Source organism: Eretmochelys imbricata, chromosome 19, assembly GCF_965152235.1.
Source record: "Eretmochelys imbricata isolate rEreImb1 chromosome 19, rEreImb1.hap1, whole genome shotgun sequence".
NCBI lineage: Eukaryota > Metazoa > Chordata > Testudines > Cheloniidae > Eretmochelys > Eretmochelys imbricata.
Window position 1 is genome coordinate 6,736,475 of NC_135590.1, and position 12,067 is coordinate 6,748,541.

General features: G+C 50.4%; 1 protein-coding gene across 1 annotated transcript in view; it reads right to left on the reverse strand.

Moving 5' to 3' along the window:
* The window catches only part of LCK (LCK proto-oncogene, Src family tyrosine kinase), a 30,727-nt gene extending 21,917 nt beyond the window's left edge, over positions 1–8,810 (reverse strand). The window contains exon 1 of the mRNA XM_077837997.1: positions 8,516–8,810. The gene's annotated coding sequence lies outside the window, so the exon portion shown is untranslated. The remainder of the gene's footprint in view (positions 1–8,515) is intronic.
* Positions 8,811–12,067: the final 3,257 nt, after the last annotated feature.

The window sequence follows — 12,067 nt, forward strand, 5'->3', positions numbered from 1 at the left end:
GAGCCTTTCGGGATTTTTTTCTGCAACCATGAGAACTAGAAACTTACCATTTTTGTTTGTTTGTTTTTAATGAAACCTGAGATCCTCATGTCATATCAGGATTTCCCAACCTGGGACTTTAAGAACACTAAATATCACGTGAGTCGAGATAAAATTGTAGGGGTTGGCCACATTGCAATTGACACCAGCTGAGGCTCTGACCTGTGAACTGGTTTTTCTCAGGCTATGCTCTGGGTCCCTGTGTGTTCGGATCAATTTGTCAAAAGTGGTCACTTACGTTGGAAGCTTCCTTTCTTGGGAACCCAACTGGAGACACCTGGGGCCAGATATTCAGCACCCACAACTGGAATGACGTCAATGGGAGCTGAGTGTACTCAACACCAGGACCCAGGTGTCTCCGGCTGGGGTACTCACAATCAGAGGCTGCTTTTGAAAATGCTAACCTTGATCTGTTATCAGCGAGTGCGTCTGTTCTAAAACAAAGTGGTGCAGCTGGTGTGCGTAGCTCATTTGTAATTGTTCCCCCCCCCGCCTCCGTGCAGTCCCGTGCTAATGTCTGTTTAAGCAGGCAGCAGACAGGCACAAGGAGGTGGCTTTTCAAAGGCACAAACAACAGTTAAGCACCCAATGCTCAGCAACTTTCAATGGGACCCAGACGCCTACTTGTCTTTTGTGTTCTCAAAAATCTCCCCCCAACATACATAGGTGAAAAGATGGGAAACTGGCTGAAATGGGCTGAGCTGGTACGAAGAATTCTCTATCTCAGGCGCTTAGCTGGAGGGTCTTGCTCACATGCTCAGGGCCTAATTGATCATCATATTCAAGGTCAAGAAGGAATTTCCCCCGAGGTCAGATTGGCAGGGACCTTGGGGGTTTTTCATCTTCCTCTACAGCATGGGGTGTGGGGTGCTTGCCAGGATTACCTGGGTATATCTCACTTAATCAATTTCCTGCCGTGGCGGAAGCCTTGGGGATTGGTTCACCTTGGTCCCTCCTGTTCTCTGCCTGTGGCACCCAGCAGCTTGGTCTCCTCAGGGCTGTAATACCTTGGGTGGGATTCTGGCGGCGGAGTGGCTATCTGGTGTTTAAAGGCCCATGATATACAGGAATAGAGAGAAGACAGTCTACTAGTGCCTCCCGGCCTGAAACTCTCTGACTATGGAAACTCCAGTTTTACAGCCCCAGTGTAATTGTGCTGCAGAGAAGGGTAACAAGGTATAAAGGGTTAATTAGAATGGAAAAGAATAATTAATAAAACTAGGAAGCTCCTGTCTTGTCGGCCGGGGGCCCTACCCAAGGCCTATTGAAATTAACTGGAGTCTTTCCATTGACTTCATTGGAGATCAGACCACAGATGATGGGGAACGTTTAACGCCCATCGGAATCCATGGTAAAGAAAGAGATTTTCCAAGCTGTCAGCTAAGTTCTACTAAATCAATAATGGAGGCAGAAATAAATATATTTTTTCTCTCTTTTGGTTCTTTTCAAAGGGTTTGGTCCATTTTAAATGCTCCATGTTTGCTTTGTGGGGAGAAATGATCAAACTTGCCACTGAGCAAAGCCTCCTGCTTTTGTATAAATCACAAAATCATAGAAATGTTGGGCTGGAAGGGACCTCGAGAAATCATCTTACCCAGCCCCCTTGTGCTGAGACAGGACCTAGTAAACCTAGACCAGGGAGTGGCAACCTTTGGTATGCATGCGGCCCATCAGGGAAAGCCGCTGGCAGGCCGGGCCGATTTGTTTACCTGCAGCATCTGCAGGTTCGGCCGATCGCAGGTCCCACTGGCCGCGGTTTGTCCCAGGCCAATGGGGGCTGTGGGAAGCGGCATGGGCCGAGGGATGCGCTGTCCACCACTTCCCACAGCCCCCATTGGCCTAGAACGGTGAACCGCAGCCAGTGGGAGCTGCGATAGGCTAAACCTGTGGACACTGCAGGTAAACAAACCATCCCGGCCCTCCAGCGGATTTCCCTGATGGGCCGCATGCCAAAGGTTGCCGATCCCTGGCCTAGACCATCCCTGACAAGTGTTTGTCCAACCAGTTCTTAAAAACCTCCAATGATGGAGTTTCCACAATCGCTCTTGGAAGCCTATTCCAGAGCTTAACTACCCCTACAGTTAGAAAGTTTTTTCCTAATATCTAACCTAAATCTCCCTTGCTGCCAATTAAGCCCATAACTTCTTGTCCTACCTTCTTGTCCTACCTTCAGAACAATTGATCACAGTCCTCTTTGTAAAATATATCTGAAGACTGTTAGCAGATCCACCCTCACTCTTCTTCTCTCAAGACGAAACATGCCTTTTTTTGACCTTTCCTTCTAAGTCAGATTTTCTTAACCTTTTGCCATTTTTGTTGCTCTCTTCCGGACTCTCTCCAATTTGTCCCCATCTTTCTAATGGTGTGGCACTGAGAATTTGACACAGTACTCCAGATGAGGCCTCCCCACTGCTGAGCGTAGCGGGACAATTACCTCCCATGTCTGACATACAACTCTACCATTAATTCTCACCCAGAATGATATTAGCCTTTTCCACAACCATATCACATGGTTGATTTATATTCAGTTTGTGATTCACTATAACTCCCAGAGCCTTTTCAGCCATACTACCACCTAGCCTGTTATTCCCCATTTTGTCCCTGATTTTCCCTTCCTAACTGAAGCTCTTTGCACTTGTTACTATTGAATTTCATCTTGTTGATTTCAGGCCAGTTCTCCAATTTGTCAGGGTCATTTTGAATGCTAATCCTGTCCTCCAAAGTGCTTGCAACTCCTCCCAGCTTGGTGTCATATGCAGCTTTAATAATCATACTCCCTACTCCATTACCCAAATCATTAATAAAAATATTGATTAGTACTGAACCTAGGACTGACCCATGTGGGACCCCGTAGATATGTCCTCCCAGTTTCACTATGGACCATTGATAACTATTCTTTGAGTATGTCTTTCAATCAGTTGTGCAACCACCTTATGTTTATTTTATCTAGTTTGCTTATGAGACTGTCATGTGGGACTGTGTCAAAAGCCTCACTAAAATCAAGAGGGATCATGTCTATTGCTCCACCCCTATCCACTAGGCCAGTAAGCCTGTCAAAGAAGGAACTTAGGATGGTTTGGCCTGATTTGTTCTGGACAAATCCATGCTGGCTATTCCTTATTACTCTGTTATAACTCTGAGCACTTGTGAATTGATTGTTTTAATAATTTGTTCCAGTACCTTTCCATGTATCAAAGTTTGACTGACTGATCTATAATTCCCAGGTCCTCTATGTTCTCCTTTAAAAAGCTAGGTTCTATGTTTTCCCTTCTCCAGTCCTCTGGGACTTCACCCCTCCTCCAGGAGTTCACAAAGATAATGGCAAATGGTTCCAAGATCACTTCAGCTAGTTTGTTAAGTACCATAGGAGGAGTTTCATCAGGCCCTGCCGGCTTGAATACATCTAACTTATCTAAAGATTCTTTAACCTGTTTGTTTCCTATTTTGGCTTGTGCTCCTTCCCCCTTGTTGTTAATATTAATTGTGTTGAGTCACCATTACACTTTTTAGTGAAGACCAAAGCAAAAGAGGCATTGAAAACCTCAGCCCAGTTATTAGATCTCCTTCCCCGCTAAGTAAAGGACCTACGCTTTTCTTCATCTTTCTCTTGCTCCCAATGTATTTATAAAATGTCTTCCTATTGCCTTTTATATCCCTTGCTAGGTATAAGTCATTTTGTGCCTTAGCTGTTCTGATTTTGTCCCTGCATGCTTGTGCTATTCTTTTGTAACTCCCTGGCAATTTGTCTGTGTTTCCAATTTTTGTAGGATTCCTTTTTGATTTTCAGGTCATTAAAGAGCTCCCGATGGAACCATATTGGCCTTGTACTTTTCTTCTGCTCTTTCCTTTGCATCGGGATAGTTTGCAGTTATACGTTTAATATTGTCTCCTTGAGAAAATATTGTCTTCAGCTCCCGTGAACTCCTTTTCCCTCAGATTTTCTTCCCATAAAGGCAAGTAGCCGATGAATGCAATTGAACGAGGATGCATCGGAGGGCTGGGAAGCATCAGTGAAACGGTGTCTCTCACTGAGCCACCCCAGCCCCGCTCATGGTCATGAGAGTGAGGTCTCCGCAGGTACTTCTGCAAATGCTTCTGACTATATCCCTGTGCGGCATTAGAATAAATCAGCATAGATTCCATTTAGTGCCCACACCTAGGGCCTGTGTTAGCCAGTCTTCTTACTGTATCAATTCTGGCCTGTGAACCTTCACCCTGGGCTGGATTCTGCTGTGTTGGAATCAATGGGAGATTTGTCAGTGTCTTCAGTGGGTATTGGACCGGGTCCCGTGTGTGCTTGTGTTGGGAAGCATAGAATGCATTGCTCAGCTAACTGTGAATTTCCAGGGGTTCGTTGCTTTCTGTTGTATCCTTAACACAACCACAATGTAGGTTTTTTTGTGAGGATGTAGCCTATACATCTGGGTGACTGAATATGTGTGTGTGTGTGTGTAAGTATGACTTTGTGTGATTGTGTCCACGGTCCTGATCCTTCAACGGCATCCACACAACAGAAACTTTGTACCTGTGCAGCACCCCCTGGAAGCCACACGGCTCTTAGGAGGCACAGCGGTCGCCCACGTGGCTCGTATTGCAAGATGTGTGTGTGCGTGTAGGTCTATGCAGGGTGCACACACACCCTTGTTCATGAACAGAGAAGTGTATTGTCAATGGCCCCTATTGTATCGATTTTAAACGTTACATTTGATCTTGTTGGCTGGTGAGCTGGCTACTCACTGAAGTCTATACATTAACTAGGTATGGTTAAAACAGAAACCCGTGTTATCAGAAACTACGCAGATGCTCTTGTCCAAATGAGGTGGAGAGCAGTTAGAGCAAAGATGGGCTGGCAAAATATTTGTCGCTTGGCTTGGAAGTTTCAGAGATGCTAACAGCACTTAGAAGGGATCTTTCTTAATGGAGACATGGAAAAATATGGGGGATCGTTGTTGCCGTTCTTTGCTTCAGAGAGAAAGGCCTGAAAGCTTCCCCACTCTCCCCTTCCAAATAGTTTTTATTTGGCTCGGGGGATTATAATATTGGAGTTTCAGGTCTTCTCTACCCTGCAAGTCTCCAGCAATGGCTGGGGGACTCCCAGGTGTGATATCACAAATTCCAAAGAAGTGAAAACGGAACGCCATGGAGGCGTTTCTAGGTAACTGTGGGCCAGCACCGGAGGACGAGTTTGCATCAGCCGTTGTGTCATGGGTCTGCCTTGCTGGCATGACCCCAAATGAACTACAAATGCTCAGCTCAATCCAGGCTGAGAGTAGGTCACAGCCGAGGGTGACTGCCCTGACTTCTGTCACTGGCAGCACAGGGCTGGGGGAGTTCTGGGTTTGGATGGGGTGGGGGAGCTAGAGGGAACAATCCACCTCGAGCTCTAGATCAGTGGTTCTCAACCAGGGGTCCGGGGCCCCCTGGGAGACAGTGAGCAGGTTTCAGGGGGTTCGCCAAAATAAACCAGAGAGCAGGGCCAGCGTTAGACTCGCTGGGGCCCAGGGCAGCAAGCAGAAGCCCAGGCCCCTCCTCCCCGGGCTGAGGCCAAAGCATGAGCAACTCAGCTTCGCGGGTCCCCTGTGGTGTGGGGCTCCCGGCAATTGCCCTGCTTGCTACCCCCTACCGCCAGTCCCGACTTTTAACCTACTAAAACAGCTGTTGTGGCACGGGTGGGCCATGTTGGGTGGGGGACCCAGAAAGAAAGAGGTTGAGAACCCCTGCTCTAGAGAAAGCTTGAGTCTATGCAGGGCCTGACTCCCCAGGTGTTTAAAACTCTCTCTTTTTCATTATCATCTATTTAACACTGGGGATAAACCCTCTCTTTGGTAGTGTCGGCCCCTCCAATCCTTTCAGCAAAGGCAGACAAATCTGAATCTGCATCTCCGACACCCACAACACATTCTCCATCAAGACCAGGAAGAAACTACCCATATTTTCAAGGTTAAAAAGGCCAGGTCTTCACTACACACTTACTTCAGTATAACGAAGTCTCATGGGTGTGAAAAATCCAGATCCTTGAGTGACCTAGTTACAGATCGTAACCCTTGTGTAGACAGCACTACATCGGGAGGTGGAGTGACTAAGCAGGTGGGAGAAGCTCGCTCTCTCTCTCTCTCCCATCGGCTTAGGGCGTCTTCAACAAAGCGCTACAATGCAGCTGCACCGATGCAGGGATTGTAGTGTAGCCCTGCCCAAGGAAAACTGGTTTCAGGCCTTTGCTTCCTAAAGAAGCCAAAAGGCCGGAGCCTGATTGCTTTGGGCAAGGCCACTTCCAAAGAGGGGTACAGTGAAATGCACGAGGTGCTGCCTCATTGTATTTTAAATGGCATCCTATGGCCTGCTGACGTGACGGGGAAGTTGAGCATTGTTTGTCTCCCGTTAACAAGAAGGAAACAAATAAATTAAAACAAAATGTCCACCCTCGTGGAAGAAAAACTTCAAACTGTCCCAGATACCATTGCCTGGAGAGAACATCAAACATTTAAAATATGATGCTTTAGCAAAAGGCAAAAGATACCAGGGTTGTGTTTTTTCCCTTCCTACAAGAATCCTGGGTGCGGTAGGAGGTGTTCATGCTCAAGCCACAAAACAATTTCCACCCCAAATCAGTGTCATCTAAGCAACATCTGAGGCCAAAGAGGATTTTGGCTCTGAAGTTGTTTTTGTCTCTCTTTGGTGACTGTGTTTGCCTATGTGAGTGAACATTTGTGTTGGTCTGCATGCGTGTGTCTGCACTTACTTGCCGCGGTGTGCTTGTGTGAGTTTGTGTCAGTGTGTCTCTCGATGGGTTTGTCGGTGAGTGTATGTCTGTGTCTCTGGGTGGTTGTCTGTGTGACTGAATGTGTCGGTCTGCCTATGTATGTTGGTACCTGTTTGTCAGTTTGTCTCTCTGTGCACTGGTGTCTGCGTGTATATGTCCAGGCTCTCTGTGTGTGTGTGTGTTTGTGTCTGGGTGACTGCAAGTTTGGGTGCTTCTGTTTGTGTGTCTGTGTCTGTCTATCTCTGTCTGGCTTTGTGCATGTGTTTGTGCGTGTTTGTGTGTGTGCATGCATATTTTCCTCTCGTGGTTTTGTGCCACGCAGTTTGGGAGGCGTGTGGGTGGGTGGCTGTGTTGCGGATAGCTATTGTGAAAAGAACAGTGGAACCCTCATCTCTGAAAATATTCCAGGGTTCCTCACTAAGGCTCCAGCCCCTCAGTTTACAGCACTGACCCCACACGCCTGGCTGGAGCAGGCTGCAATAGAGTCTTGTTTTAACAAGGTCCACAGGGGCTAAATGTATACAGAACACGCGCTGCCCTACAATGTCGCCACTCACCACAAAAGCGAATTCCCACCCCGGTCACTGCTGACCAGCCCACATGAGAGACCCTTGTGTTTCATGCGGCCAGCCAGGCTAGCGCCAGCATACACATATCCCAGCTGCTCTGGTTCAAGGGGAAGAATGCAAGATGGAAGGAGGGAGGACAGTGGCCCAAACAGCCTTACGCTCAGAGCAGCCAAACTACCCATGTCTGATCCTTCCCATTTCTTGCAGAGAGGGAACAAAAACCCTGCCCTTTGCATCTTGGGCCCCTCTCTGGTTACTTGTGGCTCCTGGGGTGGCTTTAGCAGAGCAAAGAGTCATAGCTCTAATTAGGTATTGAAGGATGCGTCTTAGAGGGGAATGGGACCCAGAGCTCTTTCTGCAGCCACACGAGGCAAGGAGCCAGCCCTGCCATGGCGTCTGCACTGAAGAAGTTCATATCAGAGCCACTGAAGTTGAACAACACCATTCAGAAGTATTTCAGTGACTCTTCACTGCAGAGATGGATTTTCCCTGCTTCTTGAGACTTATGGTACCTCAGAGAGCTGCTCCGAGGGACAAAACAACACAGCAGCAAACAGACCCTTCAGCATGTTTTCAGTCCAGTTTCAAGGCTGCTGGCTCAGGACATATCTTCTAGCTTTGCCCTGGAAGTCAAGGTTTTTGGAGCAACGGGCTCACCAGATGCCTGATATGCTCTCTGAAGGGAACCCCTCTGAATTAGCCATTCCTAGTATGTGGGCAGATGGGGCACTTTGGAGAAGTTTTGTTTTGGAGGGAGCAACTCAGGAGCCTGTCCATGACCAACTCAAGACTAAAATGTGGGTCTGTCTGTCTAAACATCCCCAAACCAACACAGTGTGCCCCGAGAGAAACCAACAGGAGAGGCTGAGGAGATTAAATCTTCCTCGCTCCATCCCCAAATGTATCGCCCAGATGCTATGGTGATAGATCCTTGACGGACTCACTGCAATGCTCACTTCACTCCCTCCAAGGAGGTAAGTGGGTATCATTTGGGGGTCGTCCTTCCCCCAAAGAAACCATTACTCCCCAACTGGGGCTCTGAAAGAGCCAGCGCACACCCGTCATGCCACCCCACACCGTGGCAATCCCTGATTCCCACTCCAGGACACCATTCCAGGGCTGCTCACAGCCCCTGCCCTTCCCTTACCTGTTTGCAGTGAGGTGGACACCAGCTGCTCTTAGATTTCCATGGCCACAGAGCAATAACTCCCTTCCCAGTCACATTATCATTTCCATCCGTCTCATCCAGAGCTAGGCTCTCACCTCCCAGAGGGCAGCCAAATGGTCCTTCACATCAGGGAATTGCAAGAGTGCTTGTTCTCGCTTGGTGTCTGTTTTTCCTGATTTCCTGCCTTCTGATGTATCATGAGCAAACTTGAGAAGTCTGTTCTCAGCACTTGCTATAACCACAAAATGAACAGAGCTAATGAGAAACTCAGGGGTTTCCTGCCAGCCCTGGACTAGTAGCTCCAGAGATGAAAGCGGCTGGTACAGCGTGGCACCGTAACCCACATTGCTTGGATGTCACATGCCTGACATTTGCACAGGTGTCTCCAGGGACCCCAGGGAAGCCCTGAGAAGGGCAAGCAGCTCCGGGGCCCTGCAGCTGTTCTACACTGGTCTTCTGGGGAGAGGGTGTTAAGAAAATGTGCCGGGGGAGGGGGAGAAGGACTTTGACTTATGTTCTCATTGGGTGACGAGCTCAAATGTTGCACATCGCAGCAGGGCAAACTGAGGAGAAAGAAAAAAACCCCTTTTAGACCCTCCCGCCCCTCTCCCCGAAAACCGGGTCCTGGTCACCAGGATGACTAGTTGCTGGTCAATCTGTGCAGCAACTGGCAATCCATCGATGGTCCCAGGGCAGCAGGTTTGTATAATTTTTGGTGGTGCCCAGAACAGGTCCAAGTCCTGACCCCTGCCCTCCCTGCCTAAGGCTCTGGGAGGTAGTCTGGGTGCGGAATGGGGTTTGGGGTGCAGGCTCTGGGATGGAGTTTGGGTGCTGGGTGCAGGCTCTGGGAGAGAGTTTGGATGCGAGCTCTGTGAGGGAGTTTGGGTGCTCGGTGTGGGCTCTGGGCTGGGACAGGGGTTTGGGGTGAGAAGGGGGTGCAGGAGGGGGTTTGGGGTTCTGGGTGGGGTAGGGGTTTGGGTGCAGGATGTGGGCTCTGGGAGGGGATTTGGGGTGCAGGCTCTGGGAGAGAGTTTGAGTGTGGGCTCTGGGAGGGAGTTTAGGTGCTGGGTGCGGGCTATGGGAGGGGGTTTGGGTTCTGGGTGCAGGTGCTGGGAGGGGGCTTGGGTGCGGGAGAGGTGCAGGCTCTGGGACGGAGTTTGGGTGCTGGGTGCAGGCTCTGGGCTGGGGCAGGGGTTTGTGGTGCAGGAGGGGGTGCAGGTTGCGGGCTCTGGGAGGGAGCTTGGGTGCGGGAGGGGGTTTGGGGTGCAGGTTCTGGGAGGAAGTTTGGGTGCGGGAGAGGTGCAGGCTCTGGGACGGAGTTTGGGTGCTGAGTGCGGGCTCTGGGCTGGACAGGGGTTTGCAGTGCAGGAGGGGGTATGGAAGGCAGTTTGGGGTGCTGGGTGTGGGAGGGGGTTTGGGTGCTGGGTGCAGGCTCTGGCTGGGACCGAGGGTTGGGGTGTGGGAGGGGGTGTGGGGCATGGGGCTGGGCCAAGGATGATGAGTTTGGGGTGCAGCAAGCAGGCTGCTCCGGGGTTGGGGGCCACAGAGGAAGACTTCCCCCATCCCTCTCCCCACCAGCAGCAGCGAGCTCCAGGGAAGGGCATGACACTCACCCAAGCCCCCCCAGGCTGCTGCTCAGGAGGTCCAGCCAGGATAGGCCCCCCAGCCCCCCCTTGCAATCAACTTGGAGTCGTCTGCCGGGGGGGGGGGGGCTTGCCATAAGCCTCCTCCCTCTGTAGGCGCAGCAGCTGCTTCAGCCTGCCCCTGGCACCGATCCCTTGTAGCTGGCAGCGGCCGGTGAGGGAGCGCAGCGTGGAGCTGCAAGGGGCAGCCACCCATGGCCCAGGGCAGGCAGGGATGCTTGGCGGAGGGGGCGCACGGGGGCGGCAGGCAGGGCCGTGGGAGAGACCCAGCCCTGAACATTGGTGGAGCTGGACCCTCTGGGCCCTGAATTTGCTGGAGCCTGGGCACCATGGGCCCATACAACTCGCTGCCCCTGGGTTCTACATGGTCCCCGTCCCCATCGTATCTGACCTGAGCCCTGGCACCTCACGCGGGGCTGAAGCCCTGAGGGCTCTGGGAAATACTCCAGGTGAATTTAAGCCCTGGATACTAGCCCAGGGAGAGAGAGAGCTGAAAGGGTTTGTCTATTTAAAGGAGTGTTGTGTTTGCTAATGCCTTCTGAAAGGCCAGAGTAGCTAAGGCTGGGCAGCCTTTAACACTTGCTAAGCTGGTGGCGTTAAACCTTAGGTGAAGCCTTTGGTTCCTCTTATTTCAGCCCAGTGACTATTCCTCACAAATGATCCCTTTTTTCACAGTAACGCCAATGGCCCCACTGTGCTTGGTGCTGTACATACACCTAGCAAGAGACAGTCCCTGCCCTGAAGCACTTACACGCTAAATAGACAAAGAGCTGAGGGTGGAAACAGAGGGGAAAGTGACCTGCACAGGGTCCCAGGCATGACACGAACACGGCTCGGCAAAGCCACAGTCCAGTGCCCCAGCCACTGGACCACACTGCCTTGCCGCAAGACACAGCGACGAAAGCCCCAGCATCCAGCAAGGCCATTAACTAAGCTAGAGTGAGAGAGTCTCTGGAAGAAAACCAGGGCTTTGACTCTTTCTCTCCCATCCAGACAAAGGGGAGCGAAGTCGTGAAGCTTCACTTTCAGCCCCTCTCCACCAGACCTGCACGTTCAGTTGCTGAAGACAGCAGAGGAACCGCAAAGCTATTGTCTTGGCTTGTTACATCAAATGTGAAGCCACAGGTATGAACAGGCTGTGCTGGGCAGGGGGAGGGGAAGACAGGAAGCTGAATCTGTGGCAGAGGAGTCTGAAGAGGGGGTTGTTGCCTGGGTGCAGGGCAGTTAGCCCGAGCGCAGCACAGAGCCATTTCCAACTACACTTGTAACAGCACTAATGAGCCATCTCCAGCCTCATCACAGTGCAAGCTCTGGCAGCTTGCATTCCTCATGCTGGTAATGCAACTGCAGCGTGTCGGAATTGACTGCACTGTGCATGAGGATCTCAGGATATCCTGGGCTGGGACTCTGTCCCTGGAGACAACCCCTCTAGGAGAGCATAGTGCAAAGCGATGGGGGGAAATCTAAGACGTTCAGAAGAGACAGGACAAGAGCAAATGGTTAAACCTCTTCAATTCAGCTCTCTTACCCAGCAGAGGTGCTAACCTGGAGCTCTGGCCAGATTCCAGCCAATATAAATACATTCTGCAGCCCTAATTTCCCCTGCAGGTGTGACAAGGTCTTGACTTCCTGTCCTAAAGTATTGTGTAATGTTGCTATGGTTTTTCAAACCACTGCCTGAAGTCCTGGCCCCACCCCAAAGATGGCTGCATTTCCGTGGCGGTTGGAGTGTCCCTCTCTTGGATATGGTTTACAAAGGGCTTTTGGCGCTTTCAGAATGAAAGGTGCTGTAAAAACAGCTGATACCAATTCATCATTATTATTATTTATTGCTGGTCAAAAAATGAAACAGCAGTTTTGCAAAAATTTCAAGTTTTCCGTATGTTTT